General features: G+C 36.1%; 1 long non-coding RNA gene across 1 annotated transcript in view; it reads right to left on the bottom strand.

The window, feature by feature from the left end:
* Nucleotides 1-15,545, bottom strand: part of LOC130456086 (uncharacterized) — a 117,138-nt gene extending 101,593 nt beyond the window's left edge. The window contains exon 1 of the long non-coding RNA XR_008914394.1: nt 15,421-15,545. This is a non-coding gene — a long non-coding RNA (uncharacterized LOC130456086). The remainder of the gene's footprint in view (nt 1-15,420) is intronic.
* Between the last annotated feature and the right edge of the window lie 3,075 nt (nt 15,546-18,620).

The raw sequence follows: 18,620 nt of genomic DNA, 5'->3' as shown, positions 1-18,620 counted from the left end.
TACAATGACTAATTTGGAAGTATGTTATACATGATATTATGTGTATCACCCAATTCAAAATGCTCAATCTCTCTGGAAGGGGAGAGGGAAGGGAGAAAGGGAGATAATTTGGATCTTATAATTTTAAAAAAGATATGTTGAAAATTATTACTAAATGTAATTGGGAAAATAAAATATCTTTAAATAAACAAAAAGAAAAAAGCTAAATGAGTTACAGATGGAAATGGAAAACAAAGCAATAATAGGGGGACTTTAGTTTTCACCTCTCATAAGTAGACAAGTAACCAAAAAGTAAATAAGAAAAAAGTGAAGGATATGAATAAGACCTTAGATAAATTAAATATGATAGAGATCACTAGGGAATTGAGTGGGAACAGAAAAGAGTATACCTTTTTCTCAGAATTATGTAGTACCTTTATAAAATTGATCATAGATTTTTGTTCAATGTAGAAAAGCAAAAACATTAAGTATATATTTTTTTCAGATCACAATGCAATAAAACTATATATAATAAGGAACCAAGGAAACAAAAAGTAAAAACTAATAAGAGACTATAAATAACTTTAAGAAAAAGTGTATCAAGGGACAAATCATAGAAAGAATAAATAATTCATTAAAAAGAATGAAAGTAATGAGACAAAATACCAACAAACTATGGTTTACAGACAAAGAAGTAAGTAGAGGAAAATTTCTATCTCTAAATACTTAAATTAACAGAATAAAGGGGAAAAATCAATGAATTCTGAATGTAATTTTTAAAAATTAGAAAAAATTAAAAATCTTCAATCATACACCAAATTAGAAAGCCAAAAAAATTAACAGATAAATAAAAGTCAACATAAGAAAACCATCAAATTAATAAATAAGTCTAGGAGTTGGTTTTAAGAAAAAAATCAACAAAATTGATAAACTATTGGATCATCTTATTAAAAAAAGAGAGAAGAAAACCAAATCATTACCATTAAAGATAAAAAGAGTGAACATAACACCAATGAAGATGAAATTAAGACAATTATTATGAGTTATTTTGCTCAATTACATGAAAACAAATTTAACAATGTAAGAGAAATAGAAGAATACTCACAAAATAAGTAGCTGCCTACACTATCTGAGGAGGAACTAAATAAAATACCAACTAGGAGACTACAATATGCCAGAGAAAATATATTGTAACCAAAGGTTAATATCAGAACTACAAGGATGGTTTAATATAAGGAAAAACATCAACATTATTTACAATATCACTAACAAAAGTGATAAAACCACATGATTATATCAAAAGATGCAGAAAAAGCCCTTAAAAAATACAACATTCGTTCCTATTAAAAACAATGAAAAGTGTAGTTATAAATGGATTTCTTTCTTAAAATGATACAAAGCATCTATTTAAAACCATCACCAAGTATTATTTGTATTGGGGAGATGCTTCGTCTTTCCAATTAGATCAAGTGTGAAAAGCATGCCCATTATCACCAATATTATTTAACAGTATTAGAAATATTGGTAATAGCAATAAGAGAAGAAAATTAAATAGAAGGAATCTGAATGGGCAAAAGATTAATAAAACTTCTGTTATAGATGGCATGATAATAATTGAGGAAAATGCTAGAGATTCAACTAAAAATTAGTTGAAACTATAATTTTATCAATGTAGCAGGATATAAAATAAACCCACGTAAATCATCAAAATTTCTATATATTATTAACAAAGTCCTGCAATAAGATAAAAAGAGATACTACATTTAAATAACCATAGATAGAATGAAGTACCTGATAGTATACCCACCCCCCAAAAAATCCAGGAACTCCATGAACACAATTACGAAACACTTTTAAACAAATAGAGTCAGATCCAAATAACTGGAGAAATATTAATTATTCATAGATGGGCAGTACCAATGTAATTTAAATGATAATCCTATCTAATCTCCTTACTTAATGCCATCCCAATTAATTTACCAAAATTATTTTATTGAGTTGAAAAATAATAATGATATTCATTTGGAAGAACTAAAGATCAAGAATATAAAAATAATGAAAAAAGTAAAGGAAGTAAAGCAGTACCACATTTTGAATTCCATTATAAAGCAGTAATTATCAAAACTATTTTGTATTGGATAAGAATTAGAAAGATAGATCAGTAGAACAGAGAAGATATACAACATAGCAATAAGAGATCATAGTAATCTTGTATCTGAAAATAGCATAGCTCCAGGTTTTGGGGATAAGAAATCATCATCTGGTAAAAATTGTTGGAACAACTGGAACGTAGTTTGGCAGGGAAAATGCATAGACCAATATCTTACACTATTCACTAAGATAAGTCCAAAATAAATACATGATCTAGACATAACAGGTGATATAATAAGTAAATTAGAAGAACAGAGAGAATATTACCAATTAGATTCATGGATAAGAGGTATATTTATGAGTCAACAAGAGACAGAGAGTTTTGTGAAATGTAAAATTGGGTACATTAAATTGAAAAAAAAATTGTATAAATAGAACAAATGTTGCTAAGATAAAAGGAAAGAAGAAAATTGAGGGAAATTTTTATAGAAACCCTCTCTGATAGAGGTCTTAAATCTAAAATAAACAGAGAATGTTGTCAAATTTATGAGAATCAGAGCCATCCCTCAATTGATAAATAGGCAAAAAATATGAACAAATAATTTTCAGATGAAGAAATCAAAGCCATATATAAGTATATAAAAATGCTCTAAATCACTACTAATTAGAGAAATGCAAACAAAAACAATTCTGAGATCTCTCACAACCATTAGCTAGTTGGGTAAAGTTAAAAAAAGGCAACATGAAAAATGTTGAGGGGGATGTAGAAAAATGGCAACGATAATACACTGTTGGTGGAGCTGTGAAATTATCCAACCATTTTGGAGAGTAATTTGGAACTACATCCTGAGTTATAAAACTGCGTATACCCTTAGATAACAGAAATACCATTGCTGGGTCTGTTTCCCAAGGAGAACAGGGAAAGAAGAAAAGAACCCATATGTTTCAAAATATTTATAGCAGTTCTTTTTATGGTGTTAAAGAATTGGAAACTGAGGGCATGCCCATCATTTGGGCATATTGGGCATATGGGGAATGGCTAAACAAGTGGTAGTATGTGATTGTGATGGAATACTACTGTGCCATAAGAAGTGATGAGCAGGCTAATTTAAAAACAAAAACTTGGAAAGAAGTACAAGGGATAATGAAGAATAAAATGAGTAGAACCAAGGGAACTTTATACACAGCTACAGAATTAATACTGAAAGAATAAATTGTGAATGTTTGCATCCAGATTGTGAACTGAAAAGTGAAAACATGAAAGTCTTAATTTGTATGGACATGCTGGTCTCCCTGATCATATCTTCTGTGATGCATGGAGGGTCTAGAGGGGATGGGACCCTTATGAATGGGATATATTAAACATATAAGAGATTTGTGGTTTCGTTCACATAAAATTTATTTATGGAAATGCTTGTTTTGTTTTGTAAAATTTGAAAGAAAAAATTTGTTAAAAGGGAGAGGTAAGTAGAATATAAGCTTCTTGAAGGCAAAAACTACAGATTGTCTGTGCATCCCGAGCACCTAGAACAGTGCCTCCACATAGTAGTACTTATTAAATGTTAACTGAATTTAAAGGAAACAGTGTGGTGCAATGCAGTTGTGTTTGGAGTCATATGAATTAAGGTTTTTTTAGTTTTAAATTTATTTTAAATTTAAAGTTAAAATCTAGCTAGACTACATATCCTCTTTGTGACAAGTTTCTATGTATGTAAAAATGAAGAGGTTAGCTTCAAATGCCTTGGATGTCCCTTCCAGCTCTGCAGCTTTGACCTTATAATTTTCCATGTTAAAATGAGGTATCATAGTGGAACTTGAGGGAAGGATGTGACACTTTAAATGGGCCTGATCTTTCAGGAAACGGCATGAAGAAACAAAAAAGAATTTCTGTTGACTTTAAATCTTCTGACCATTAGTCCTGTCCTTCGAGGAGTTTATAATCTAAGAGACACAGGATGTTGAGGCAAAAGTCGCATATGCATAGAAAAAAATACCCCCTCCTCCAAAGCATAAACTGATACATAAATAGAAGACATATTAATGATATTACCCTCAGGTCAATAGGAATTGAATTGTGCCATTAAACTCAGAAGTAGGCTTGGGATTAGGGAGAGAATTACCAATGTTTTATACCATTAGAGAAAACTGTCCTGTTGATGGTTCAGTCTTGGAAACGGCTGCTTTCTATAACAGATCAAGTTTCCTAGCAGCTGAAGAGAGTTTGTAAGAGCTTTGTTTTTGAGTGATAAAAGAGCTCATAGTATAAATATGAACACCACCAGGATGGGAAGAGCCAGGGGTAATTCTCTCTGTGCTTCTGCTCATTACTAGATTCTGCTGATGATTGAATCATGAAGATGATACTAAACCACTGGACTAGGCAGGGATCTGAGCTACCTAAGAAGAAGAAAAATAATGTTTATGTTAACAATCATCATAAATGGTATTAATAGTTTGCATAGACCTTTGCAGATGATGTTACATCATTACTAACTACTTTAATAGTATGGAACCTCCAAGGTGGAGCCAAGATTGTAATTTAGAGGAAACAACACAGTGGAACAATTTCAACATTCCCCTCTAAACAACTTTAAAATAATGCCTCAAATAAAATTTTAGAGCAGCAGAAACAAAAAAAAAAGGTCAGGGTAAAAGATTTTTCTAGCCTGAGAAAATTTAATAGGTGGGCAAAAAAGGTATGTGATATTGGGATGGAGGCCTGACCCAAGCACATGGACATGGAGACAATAACAGAGGTGGTAAGGGGGATGGACAACTTATCAGAAAGAAATTACAGGCCACCCTTTGTTGACACTGGGTGCAGGTGGTACTGACTGACAACTTTATTGCCCATAAACAATTTAGAGTCACAGTTTTAGGGCACAGAGAATCATTAGTGACCAGTCACAAAGGAATAAGGGCTCTTGTTGCAGTTGTAAGGCAAAGAAGAGCCTTAATGCTTATGGCTATAGGAAACAGGGACTTGGTTATAGTTCCGTGGTTAAGAGGAATACTTATGCTTGTGGCTGTACCAGAACAGAGACCAAGAGAGCAAGGACCACACCTCTCCCAGGATCATAACAACTTGGAAACATCCCAAACTGGCAGAATTCCAGAACTAACTCTGAAAATAGCGGCATAAAAAAGCATGAAGCTTGGAACAGTGTGTCCTCATCTCCCGAAGAGGAAAGCCCAACTTTTACATGAAGTTAATTTTAAAAAAAAACCTATAAAATGAGAAAACAACAACAACAAAAGAACTAAACCATAAAAAGCTACGAAGGTGGAGGGGAAGGCTAAGTCATAAACCCAAAAGAAGACAACAATGTGAAAACATCTATGAGCAAAGTCTCAAAAAAAATGCTAATTGACACAAGCCCAAAAATAATTCCTGGAAGATTTAAAGAAAGATATTAGAGGTCAAGAGGGAAAATTGGGAGAAGAAATGTGAGAAATAGAAGAACATTATGAAAAGAGAATTAACCATGTGGTAAAAGAGGCACAAAAAATACCAATGAATATAACAATTTAAAAAGCAGAATTAGTCTAATGGTAAAAGAGACACAAAAATTCACTGAAGAAAAGAACTCTGCTTTTAAAAAGCAGAATAGACCAAGTGGGAAAAGGAGGTGAAAAGTTTGTTGAAGAAAATAATTTCTTAAGAATTAGAATTACGTAAGTGGAAGCTAATGACTGCATAGGACATCCAGAAACAAAAAAACAAAATTCAAAGAAGGGGGAAAATAGAAATATATGAAACATCTCATCAGAAAAACAACTGATCTGGAAAATAAATTGAGGCAAGATAATCTAAGAATTATAGGACTACCTGAAAATGTTGATCAAAAAGAGAATATAGACATCATGTTTCAAGAAATTATTGAGGAAAACTGTCCTCATATCTTAAACCAGAGAGTAAATAGAAATAGAAAGAATCTACCAATCACTTCTGAAATCCTTAAATGGAAACTCCCAGTAATATTTTATCCAAATTCCAGAGCTCACATGTGTAAATTTTAGATTACTCCACCCTACTTAGTCTAACAAAAATCAGGACTGTCTACACCCGTACTTAAGGATTAAGTATCTAAGAGGATGGCCTTTGATAGACATGTGCTAGCAAATGACAAATCAGAAATAGCTGACAGACCCCTGGACTGTCCTAAATCAAGCTTAAGCAACCATTGTTACATGTGAGATGCAGGAAAGAGATGTAAAACCCTCTATATATTTTGCGTCACTTCCTCTCTCCGGCCTCTTTTGCGGTGGAGAGGAGGCTGGCAGCAGCTTGCTGAGCATGTTAAGCATTCCGGCATCTTGGCGTGGCGGCAGCTATTGTCCGGGTTTAGTAGTGAGTTTTCCTTGATACCATACTGGAGGAAGCCTAGTAACCTAGTTCAGGTGAGGCTCTTCTCAGAGATCTCTCAGAGTTTAGGCTGATTTTTCTCTCCTTTACCTTCCCACTAACCTTTTAGAGAAGGCCTCTAATTTTCAAAGACTTCGTGGTGGAGGACTTTGAACTAGCCTGGAACAGGCTGGGCAAGAGAAATCCTATACCTTTCCCTCTCTATTCTCCTTGATTTCTTCCCAAGAAATGCTATACTTTTCCCTCTCTCTTCTCCTTGATTTCTTCCCTATATGTGGATTAAACCACCATATATTTCCAAACTGACTTGGGTATTTTATTTGGGATATCCCCTGGTGACCAAAAATCAAACTTAGATTAGGTCACAACCCTAAATTATCCTTACACATGTCAAAGAAAAAATATTATATACAGCAAGAAATAATAAATTCAAATATCATGGAGTCACACTTAGGACCACACAAGATTTAGCAGCTTTAATGTTAAAGGAGTGGAGAGCATGGAATATATTTCAAACAGCAAAGGAACTAGGTTCAGTACCAGAAATAATCTATGTAGCAGAACCAAGTTTAATTCTTCAGTGGAAAAATTAGATATTTAAAGAAATAAAGAACTTGCAAGTATTCCTGATGGAAAGACCAGATCTAAAAAGAAAACTTCACTTTCAAATACAAGACTGAAGAGAAGCATAAAAAGGTAATCATGAAAGAGAAACCATGAAAGAGAATAAGGGACTCAATGAAGTTAAACTGTTTATATTCTTATTTGGGGAAATGGGACATGTAACTCCTAAGAAGTTTGCCATCATTAGGGCAGTTAAAAGTTCAAAGGAAAAGGACGTATATGTACAAAAATTATTTATACAAGCTTCTTTTATGGTGGCAAAAATATTGGAAACTGAGGAATGCCCATTCTTTAGGTAAGAGCTGAAAAAGCCATGGCATATGATTGTAATGAACTACTTTTTTGCTATAAGAAATAATAAGGGGGGATGGTTTCAGAAAAAAAACATGGCAAGATCCATAGGGATAGATGCAAAATGAAGGGAGAACCAGGAGATCATTGTGCACAGTAATAGCAAATCTCTAAAGATGATCAACTGTAAAAGACTTGGCTCTTCTACCCAATATAATGATCTAGGACAATACAAAAAATGATGAAAAGATGTTTTTTACTCTCAGGAGAGAACTGATTAACTTTGAGTACAAATTGAAATACTTTTTCTTGTGTTGTTTTTTTTAAGAATATAACTAATATCCCATCAGGAGCCCTCAGAGCCCAGGCAAGCCACAACCCCTCCCCCCTTAGAGAGCAGGGTCTTCTGAAAGAACCAGCTGAACCTAATCCCATCAGGAGCCCTCAGAGCCCAGGGAGGCCATGCACCTCCCTCCTTAGAGAACTGGGTCTTCTGAAAAAAACAGAAACCTAGAGGCGAAGTCAAGATGGCAGCCTAGAAGGAGCATAGATCTGGCAGCCTGGCCAGAGTTTTGGAGATCCTCCATATTTGCTCCAGCCATCCAGGAAGTTTAAAACTCAGAGTAAACCGAGCCCAACTAAGCTGAACTCAATCCCATCAAAAGTCTCCAGAACACAGGGAAGCCCAGGCTCCCCATCCATCCTCATTGACTGCTGGACTTTAAGCCAATCAAAAGCCTCCAGAGAACAGGGAAGCTCAAACCCCCAAAAATCCTCCCTTAGAGATTACACCAAGACATCTTCTGTTAAAGCTCCAAGAGGGGAGACCAATAGAAGTCCTCCAAAAACAAAAAAAATGAGAGGAACAAGAGCACAGACAAATATGGGGAGTAAAGAAGGGGTGAATTTGAACAAACAACAGAAACAGAAGAAAGAAACTATAATAGACAGCTTCTACTCAGCAAATGGAACAGAGGGGGAGAGATCAGCAAACGATAAACCAGAAATCCCAGCGAATTGGATACAGGCTGTGGAAGAACTCAAAACACAACTAAGAGAGGCTGAAGACAATTGGGAAAAGAACTTAAAAATTAAGATAAGTCATCTGGAAACAGAGGCACTTGAACTAAAACAAGAAAATAGTGTCCTGAAAGCCAAAATCATCCAGCTGGAAAATGAGGCAAAGGAGATGAAAGATGAGGCAAAGGAGATGAAAGACAAGGTAAAGAGGATGAAAGACGATCTTCAAAGAAAATCAGACCATAAGGAAAAAGATGACCAAAAAGCCAGAGATGAAATCCAATCTTTAAGAACCAGAGTAAAACAACTAGAATCAAGTGACCACACAAGGCAGCAGGACACTATAAAACAAAACAAAAAGAATGAAAAAATTGAGGAAAATGTGAAGCATCTCATTCACAAACCAGATTTAGAAAATCGTTCAAGAAGAGACAATTTAAGAATAATTGGACTACTAGAAGACCAAGACAAAAGAAAAAGCCTGGTCATAATACTAGAGGAAATTATCCAGGAAAACTGTCCCGAGATCCTAGAACAAGAGGGGAAAGTGGAGATTGAAAGAATCCACAGATCAGCCCCTGTATTTAATCCCCAACTGACAACACCAAGAAATGTTATAGCCAAATTCAAAAACAATCAGATGAAAGAACAGATATTACAAGCTGCCAAGAAGAAGCCATTCAGATACCATGGAAACACGGTGAGGATAACACAGGATCTGTCTGCATCCACACTGAAGGACCGAAAGGCATGGAATACGATATTCCAAAAAGCAAGGGAACTAGGTCTTCAGCCAAGAATAAAATACCCATCAAAACTGACTATATTCTTACAGGGGAAAGTATGGTCATTTAACACAACAGAAGAGTTCCAAGCATTCATAAATAAAAGACCAGACCTGAACAGAAAATTCGAAGTCCAACCACAGAACTCAAGAGAATCATTAAAAGGTAATTAAAAAAGAGGAGAAAAACAACAACAACAACAAAAAAGGTTTTTTTTAAGAGACTCAATAAGTTAAAATGATATGTATCCCTATAAGAAAAGAAGTCATTGGCAACTCTTAAAAACTGTTGCTATCACCTGAGCAGCTAGAAGAATTACACTCATAGGGAACAGTGAGAAACTGTATAGGATCAAAGGACAAGACATAAATAGGTATATAGATATATGCATGCATAAATACATATACATGTATATATATATATATATATATATATATATATATATATATATATATATATATACACATGACTAAAGCTAAAAAAGAAAAGAGGTTATGACCAAAAGAAATGGGAAAAGAAACAAATAGGGGTAAATTTATATGTCACAAAGAAGCTCATGGCGGGAGGGGGGAGAACATCGATACACTGGAAGGGTAAAGGGGTTGGAGATAGGAAATACTCAACTCTTACATACCTTGAAACTGACCCAAAGAGGGAAGAACAATCCAATCCATTGGGGAAGAGAATAGATTTGCGCCCTATAGGGGAGTAGAAGGGTAAAAAACAGACTGGTAGGGAGGGAAGCAGTACAAGGGAGGAGAGGGTGGGGGGGAATTTTAAAAAGACTACAGGGGAAAATAAGGGAGGGAATAAGAAGGGAGGGGGGTAGAAAGGGAAGTACAAGGGGGACTGATTTAAAGTAAATCACTGGACTAAAAGGTAGAGCTGAAGAAGAAAGGTTAGAATTAGGGAAGGATAACAAAATGCCAGGGAGTCCACAAGTGACAGTCATAACTTTGAACTTGAATGGGATGAACTCACCCATAAAACGTAGACGAATAGCAGAATGGATTAGAATCCAAAACCCTACCATATGTTGTCTTCAAGAAACACACATGAGGCGGGTAGACACCCACAAGGTCAGAATTAAAAGATGGAGTAAGACCTTCTGGACCTCAACTGACAGAAAGAAGGCAGGAGTGGCAATCATGATATCTGATAAAGCCAAAGCAAAAATAGGCCTGATCAAAAGGGAAAGGGAAGGTAATTATATTTTGTTAAAAGGGACTTTAGATAATGAGGAAATATCACTAATCAACATGTATGCACCAAATAATATAGCACCCAAATTTCTAATGGAGAAACTAGGAGAATTGAAGGAGGAAATAGACAGTAAAACCGTATTAGTGGGAGACTTGAACCAACCATTATCAAATGTAGATAAATAAAATCAAAAAATAAATAAGAAAGTAAAAGAAGTGAATGAAATCTTAGAAAAATTAGAATTAATAGACATATGAAGAAAAATAAATAGGGATAAAAAGGAATACACCTTCTTCTCAGCACCACATGGCACATTCACAAAGATTGAACATACATTAGGTCACAGAAACAAGGCACACAAATGGAGAAAAGCAGAAATAATAAATGCAGCCTTTTCAGACCACAAGGCAATAAAAATAATAATCAGTAATGGTACATGGAAAACCAAATCAAAAACTAATTGGAAATTAAACAACATGATACTCCAAAATCATTTAGAGAAGAAATCATAGAAACAATTAATAATTTCATTGAAGAAAATGACAATGGCGAGACATCCTTTCAAACCTTTTGGGATGCAGCCAAAGTGGTAATCAGAGGTAAATTCATATCCCTGAGTGCATATATTAACAAACTATGGAGAGCAGAGATCAATCAATTGGAAATGCAAATAAAGAAACTTGAAAGCGAGCAAATTAAAACCCCCCAGCAGAAAACCAAACTAGAAATCCTAAAAATTAAGGGAGAAATTAATAAAATCGAAAGTGATAGAATTATTGATTTAATAAATAAGACAAGAAGCTGGTACTTTGAAAAAACAAACAAAATAGACAAAGTACTAGTCAATCTAATTAAAAAAAGGAAGAAAAGCAAATTAACAGCATCAAAGATGAAAAGGGGGACATCAACTCTGATGAAGAGGAAATTAAGGCAAACATTAAAAATTACTTTGCCCAATTATATGGCAATAAATACACCAATTTAGGTGATATGGATGAATATATACAAAAATACAAACTGCCTAGACTAACAGAAGAAGAAATAGAATTCTTAAATAAGCCCATATCAGAAAAAGAAATCCAACAAGCCATCAAAGTACTTCCTAAGAAAAAATCCCCAGGGCCTGATGGATTCACCAGTGAATTCTATCAAACATTTAGAGAAAAGTTAATCCCAATACTATACAAACTATTTGACATAATAAGCAAAGAGGGAGTTCTACCAAACTCCTTTTATGACACAAACATGGTACTGATTTCAAAACCAGGCAGGTCAAAAATAGAGAAAGAAAACTATAGACCAATCTCCCTAATGAATATAGATGCAAAAATCTTAAATAGGATACTAGCAAAAAGACTCCAGCAAGTGATCAGAAGGGTCATCCACCATGATCAAGTAGGATTTATACCAGGGATGCAGGGCTGGTTCAATATTAGGAAAACTATCCACATAATTGACCACATCAACAAGCAAACCGACAAGAATCACATGATTATCTCAATAGACACAGAAAAAGCCTTTGATAAAATACAACACCCATTCCTATTAAAAACACTAGAAAGTATAGGAATAGAAGGGTCTTTCCTAAAAATAATAAACAGAATATATCTAAAACCATCAGCTAATATCATCTGCAATGGGGATAAACTAGAAGCCTTCCCAATAAGATCAGGAGGGAAACAAGGATGCCCATTATCACCTCTACTATTTGACATTGTACTAGAAACACTAGCAGTAGCAATTAGAGAAGAAAAAGAAATTGAAGGCATCAAAATAGGCAAGGAGGAGACCAAGTTGTCACTCTTTGCAGATGACATGATGGTCTACATACAGGATCCTAGAGATTCAACCAAAAAGCTAATTGAAATAATCAACAACTTTAGCAAAGCTGCAGGATACAAAATAAACCCACATAAATCATCAGCATTTCTATATATCTCCAACACAGCTCAGCAGCAAGAATTAGAAAGAGAAATTCCATTTAAAATCACCCTAGACAATATAAAATGCTTAGGAATCTATCTCCTGAGACAAACACAGGAACTATATGAACACAACTACAAAACACTCGCCACACAACTAAAACTAGACTTGAGCAATTGGAAAAACATTCCGAGCCAATATAATAAAAATGACCATCCTCCCCAAACTTGTTTATCTATTTAGTGCCATAGCCATGGAACTCCCCAAAAATTTCTTCACTGATTTGGAAAAAACTATAACAAAGTTCATTTGGAATAACAAAAGATCAAGGATATCCAGGGAAATAATGAAAAAAAAACCCACAAATGATGGGGGGCTTTCAGTCCCAGACCTCAAACTATATTACCAAGCAGCAGTCATCAAAACAATTTGGTACTGGCTAAGAGACAGAAAGGAGGATCAGTGGAATAGACTGGGGGCGAGAGACCTCAGCAAGACAGTATACGATAAACCCAAAGACCCCAGCTTTTGGGACAAAAATCCACTATTCGATAAAAACTGCTGGGAAAATTGGAAGACAGTGTGGGAGAGATTAGGAATTGATCAACACCTCACACCCTACACCAAGATAAATTCAAAATGGGTGAATGACTTAAAGAAGGAAACCATAAGTAAATTGGGTAAACACAGAATAGTATACATGTCAGACCTTTGGGAGGGGAAAGGCTTTAAAACCAAGCAAGGCATAGAAAGTGTCACAAAATGTAAAATAAATCATTTCAACTGAATCAAATTAAAAAGCTTTAGTACAAACAAAACCAATGTAACTAAAATCAGAAGGGAAACAACAAATTGGGAAAAAATCTTCATAGAAACATCTGACAAAGGTTTAATTACTCAAATTTATAAAGAGCTAAATCAATTGTACAAAAATCCTAGCCATTCTCCAATTGATAAATCGGCAAGGGACATGGATAGGCAGTTTTCAGATAAAGAAATCAAAACTATTAATAAGCACATGAAGAAGTGCTCCACATCTCTTATAATCAGAGAGATGCAAATCAAAACAACTCTGAGGTATCACCTCACAGCTAGCAGATAGGCTAACATAACAGCAAAGGGAAGTAATGAATGCTGGAGGGGATGTGGCAAAGTAGGGACATTGATTCATTGCTGGTGGAGTTGTGAATTGATCCAACCATTCTGGAGGGCAATTTGGAACTATGCCCAAAGGGAACTAAAAGACTGTCTGCCCTTTGATCCAGCCATAGCACTGCTGAGTCTGTACCCCAAAGAGATAATGGACAAAAAGACTTGTACAAGAATATTTATAGCTGTGCTCTTTGTGGTGGCCAAAAATTGGAAAATGAGGGGATGTCCATCAATTGGGGAATGGCTGAACAAATTGTGGTATATGTTGGTGATGGAATACTATTGGGCTAAAAGGAATAATAAAGTGGAGGAATTCCATGGAGACTGGAACGACCTCCAGGAAGTGATGCAGAGCGAGAGGAGCAGAACCAGGAGAACATTGTACACAGAGACAAACACACTGTGGTATAATCGAACGTAATGGACTTCGCCATTAGTGGCGGTGTAATGTCCCTGAACAATCTGCAGGGATCTAGGAGAAAAAACACTATTCATAAGCAGAGGACAAACTGTGGGAGTAGAAATACCGAGGAAAAGCAACTGCCTGACCACAGCAGTTGAGGGGACAGGTCAGAGGAGAGACTCTAAACAAACACTCTAATGCAAATATTAACAACATGGCAATGGGTTCGAATCAAGAACACATGTGATACCCAGTGGAATCACGTGTCGGCTACGGGGGAGGGGAGGAAAAGAAAATGATCTTTGTCTTTAATGAATAATGCATGGAAATGATCAAATAAAATATTATAAAATTTAAAAAAAAAAGAATATAACTAATAAATATGTTTTACATGATTTCCCATGTATAAATGATATATTGCTTGCCTTATCGGTAGATGTAGGGAAGAGTGGGAGGAAGAAAATTTGAAATTCAAAATTGAAGAAGAATATTAAAAATAAATATATATTTTTAAAAAATAGTGTGGAATGTCCTTGCAGGGAGGAACTGGTTCATCTTTTGTCTTTGAAATTTCAGTCCCTAAAATAACTGTGCCTTGCACACAGTTAATTGACTGAGTGGCCTTTTCCATTTTTGCCTTGTGATAGCTCTGTAAACCAGGGTTTCACTTATTTTGTTTTATCTTCTAAGACTGTTAGGTAAAAAGGGAGAATTAAATTTGTAGGCAGCTTAACTGGAATGACATGGCAAAGTATTTGATAGGGCAAAATGGCCTCTTAGGCATTCATTCACATGTTGTTAGCTCTAGAGCATCCAGGCATCCCCCAAAGCTTATCTTTTCTCCACTATGGCTCGCCAGGATTCCTGTAGCAGTGTTATGAATTACTGTGGTTGAAAGCCATTCCTAACCTGCTAGCCATAGCCTTATGCCACACTCTATCCTAATCTTGTCAAGTTGGTCCTAAATAGAGACACCTAGTTCCTCACTGCCTGGTACCACTTCATAGCCATGCCATAATGCCAGAGTATACGTCCCATTTCTGGGCACAGCACAACCTGGGAAGCCCCAGAGACATCTCCCTGAAGCAGTGAGGCATCCGAAGCCGATGTCAGTGGTATAGTTCCAGAATGACAGTAGATAGTTTGTGGAGAGGCCATTCCTGAAAAGAAAGAGTTTCAAGGGAAAGGACAAAGGTGCTATACAGAGAAGATACTCCCAGAATCCTTCAAGCCAGAAGAGATTCTAGTGTAAGTAAGCTTATAACTGAGATTCCTGAGGCAATTTTTTAGGTAACACCTTTAGCTAGCAACCTGGCTTCTAGTTAAGCCTAAATTTATAGGTGTTTTGACCCTTTCTCTCAATGTTTCTATCTATGGAGGTTCTTTTTTAGCATTGCAAAAATGTCACTAACAATCACAGCATCTGTAATTCTGATGAGGTGATCTTTCTGACCAGAAGAACGCATCACAGGCCAAGTGCCCTAAATCTTAATATGAGGACTCTACAACTGTCTCTAGTTCTGCTCATCTGCATTTCAGCACTTCACTCATTCAAGACAAGAGACCCTTACCCACTCACTCACCATTTCCGACTAGATCTGAACAGATGAAAGCACAAACTCCTGCCGAGTTAGAATTGGGCCTTATGGTGATCCACTTTAAAACAACAGTCTTCAGGAATATATTACATCAGAAAGTGGGGACCACCTGGAGAGAACAGAAATTTATCAAAGTCAAAACAGTGAAGCATTACCATGGGAAATAATTGTTTTCTGTACCCACTTTTGCAAGTAACCAAAGTAGAGAAAAGGCACCCAACGTAGGGACCAAAAATCACATACTTTTCAATCAGTGAATGCATTTTCTGTTGGAATATTTTTAATCATTTATGTCCAATCTGGTCACTTTAAGATTTCTGTTCAGTGCCTTCCAAAATATACTAAAAAGTAATGTAGCTATATTTAAACCATTCGTATACATCAACTGAACTTTAAATGGCTTATTTCATAGCTTAGTTTGCATTCACCAACTTGTGAGGCCTTAAGTACAGAAGGAAGGAAGGAAGGAAGGAAGGAGGGATGGAAGGAAGGAAGGAGGAATGGAAGGAAAGAAGGAAGGAAGGAAGAAGGAATAGATGGAAGAAAGGAAGGAAGGAAGGAGGAATGGAAGGAAGGAAGGAGAAATGGAAGGAAGGAAGGAAGGAAGGAAGGAAGGAAGGAAGGAAGGAAGGAAGGAAGGAAGGAAGGAAAAAAGGATGGAGGGAAGGAAGGAAGGAAGGATGGAATGAAGGAAGGAAGGAGGAATTGAAGGAAGGTAGGAAGGAAGGGAGGGAGGGAAGGAGGGAGGCAGGGAGAGAGAGAGAAGGAGGAAGGAAGGAGGGAGGGAGAAAAATATCATATATCAAACACTTACTAAGTGCTAGGAGCTGTGCGAAATGCTTCAAAATATTTTCTCATTTTATCCTTACAACCCTGGGAAATAGGTACTATTGTTTTCCTCATTTTACAGTTGAAGGAACTAAGACTGAAAGAAGTTAAGTGATGTGGCTAGGGTCACATAGGTAGGGGACTTCACCATACATATTGATTCTCTCTCAAATAACCTAACCACTCATGGGCTTCTCCTCCATCCTACTTCAGTCACATACAGTGATGGTCATACCTTTGATCTTGCCAACACTCACAAATATAACTGTTCTATGTTCACAACTTCTGAAATCCCTTTATCTGATCATAACCTATTTCATTTTTACCTCTCTCTTCTTTCTATTACAAAATCCTACTATTTATCCATATTGAGATCTCCAATCAATTGACTCATCAGTTCTCTCCTAAGCTATTTCCCCAGCAGATCCTCAGCATTCTCTCTTGTTCTTCCTCCTTGAACTCCTGGTAAATCAATTCTACTCTACATTTGACTCCTGTTTAATCTCTAGCAGCTTTATCATACTGCCAAGCCTCTGCCATGGATCACACCCAACATTTGCCATCTTCACTCTAATTTATGTCCTGCTAAGGAAAGATCAAGGAAATTGCACAACCATCTGACCAGGCCCACTACAAATTCATGTTGTACAACTTCAACTAGGCTTTCAGTTCTACTAACCAATTCTACTAAACCTACTTTAGCAACTTAGTCTTCTACTTTCCAAATCGTTTTGTCCTTATTCAAACATCCCAGAGCTCACCCTCCACTCTCTCAGCTGAGAACACTGTCTCCTATTTTACAGAAAAATTAAGGCTTTTCATAATGAATTCCTCTTCTCTCCTCTTCTTCATCTATAACTCATTTATCTTCTACCACTTTCTCCTCCATTGCTCATGCTTCACATAAGTGTCTTACTCTTTACCAAAGCTAACCCTTCTTGTTCAAGCAATCCCATTTCATCACATCTTCTCTAAAAGAATGCTCCCTCTTTCACCTCAACTCTTTCACTTACATCCAATCTTTGTCTATCTGTCTCTGTCAGTCTCTATCTCTCTGTATCTCTTTCCTTCTGCCTCTGCCTCTCTCCAATATGCACATCTCCCCCATGTTGGAAAAAAAACAACAACCTTCTCTTGATCTTTCCATTACTAATAACTATTGTGCTATATACCTTCTGCCTTTTGGAGCTAAATTCCCCCAAAAGGCCATCTACAAGTGTTGCCACATTCGTTCTTCTCAGTATCTTTACTCCTTACAATCTAGCTTCAGACCTTATTATTTCAATAAAGCTGTACTAATAAAGTTACTAATGATATCTTAATTGCCAAATCAAATGTCCTTTTCTCAATTCTCATTCTTCTTGATCTCTTTGCAGTCTTTGAAACTATTGATCACTCTCTACCCCTTGATGCCACTCTTTCCTCATCGTTCTCCTTTCAGACAGCTTGAATTGGATAAAAGTCCATTAGATATGTTTAACTGAATATGTTCAAAACAAAACTAATTGCCTTTTCCCTTAAACTCTTCCCTGCTCTTACTTTCCCTAGCACTGTAGAGAACAATTATTCTCTCAGTACCTCAGGTTTGCAACCTAGGAGTTATCCTGGATTCCCCACAATCTCTCACACCCTATCTCCTGCCTACTCCCATCTAAGGTGTTGCCAATGTCTGTCAATTTCACCCTTACATCAATTGGTATATACCCTCTTCTCTTTTCCCATACCACCACCACTCTAGTGTAGGCCCTCATCAACTCATGCACTCAAATCTCTTTCCACTCTAAATTCAGGCTCCATTTAACCAATAAAGTGATTTCCTTAAAATCTAAGTTCATGTCACTTCCCTACCTGATAAGCTCCAGTGGTTTCCTGTAAACTCTAAAATTAAATACAAAATGCTCCATTTGTCATTCAAAGCCCTTTATAACTTGGATCTCTCCTGCCTTTCCAGTTTCCTTATACTTTACTCCTCAAAATATATTCCTTGATCTGATGATGCTGGCTTTCTTTCCCTTGAACCAGGTATTCCACATTGTAGCTCTGGGCATTTTTTCTGGCTATTCCTCAGGCCAGGAATGTTCTCTCTCCTCATCTCTACCTTAAAGGAAGCCTTCTATGGTTTCCTTTAAATCCTAACTAAAAATCTGTCTTCTACAGGAATCTTTCTCAAACCCTCTTAATTACAGAGCCTTTCCTCTGTTAAGATTATCTCCTATTTATCCTGTATATACATACCTTGCTTGGTACATATTGGTTTACGAGTTGTCTCTACAATTAGATTTTGAGCTCCTTGAGGGCAAGAACTGCCTTTTACGTTTTTTTCTTTTCCTAGTGCTTAGCATAATATCTGCAACATA

The sequence above is a fragment of the Monodelphis domestica genome, chromosome X (assembly GCF_027887165.1).
Source record: "Monodelphis domestica isolate mMonDom1 chromosome X, mMonDom1.pri, whole genome shotgun sequence".
In the NCBI taxonomy this organism is placed as follows: domain Eukaryota; kingdom Metazoa; phylum Chordata; class Mammalia; order Didelphimorphia; family Didelphidae; genus Monodelphis; species Monodelphis domestica.
Note: the sequence above shows the minus strand (reverse complement) of the source record. Positions and strands in the feature narration are given on the sequence as shown.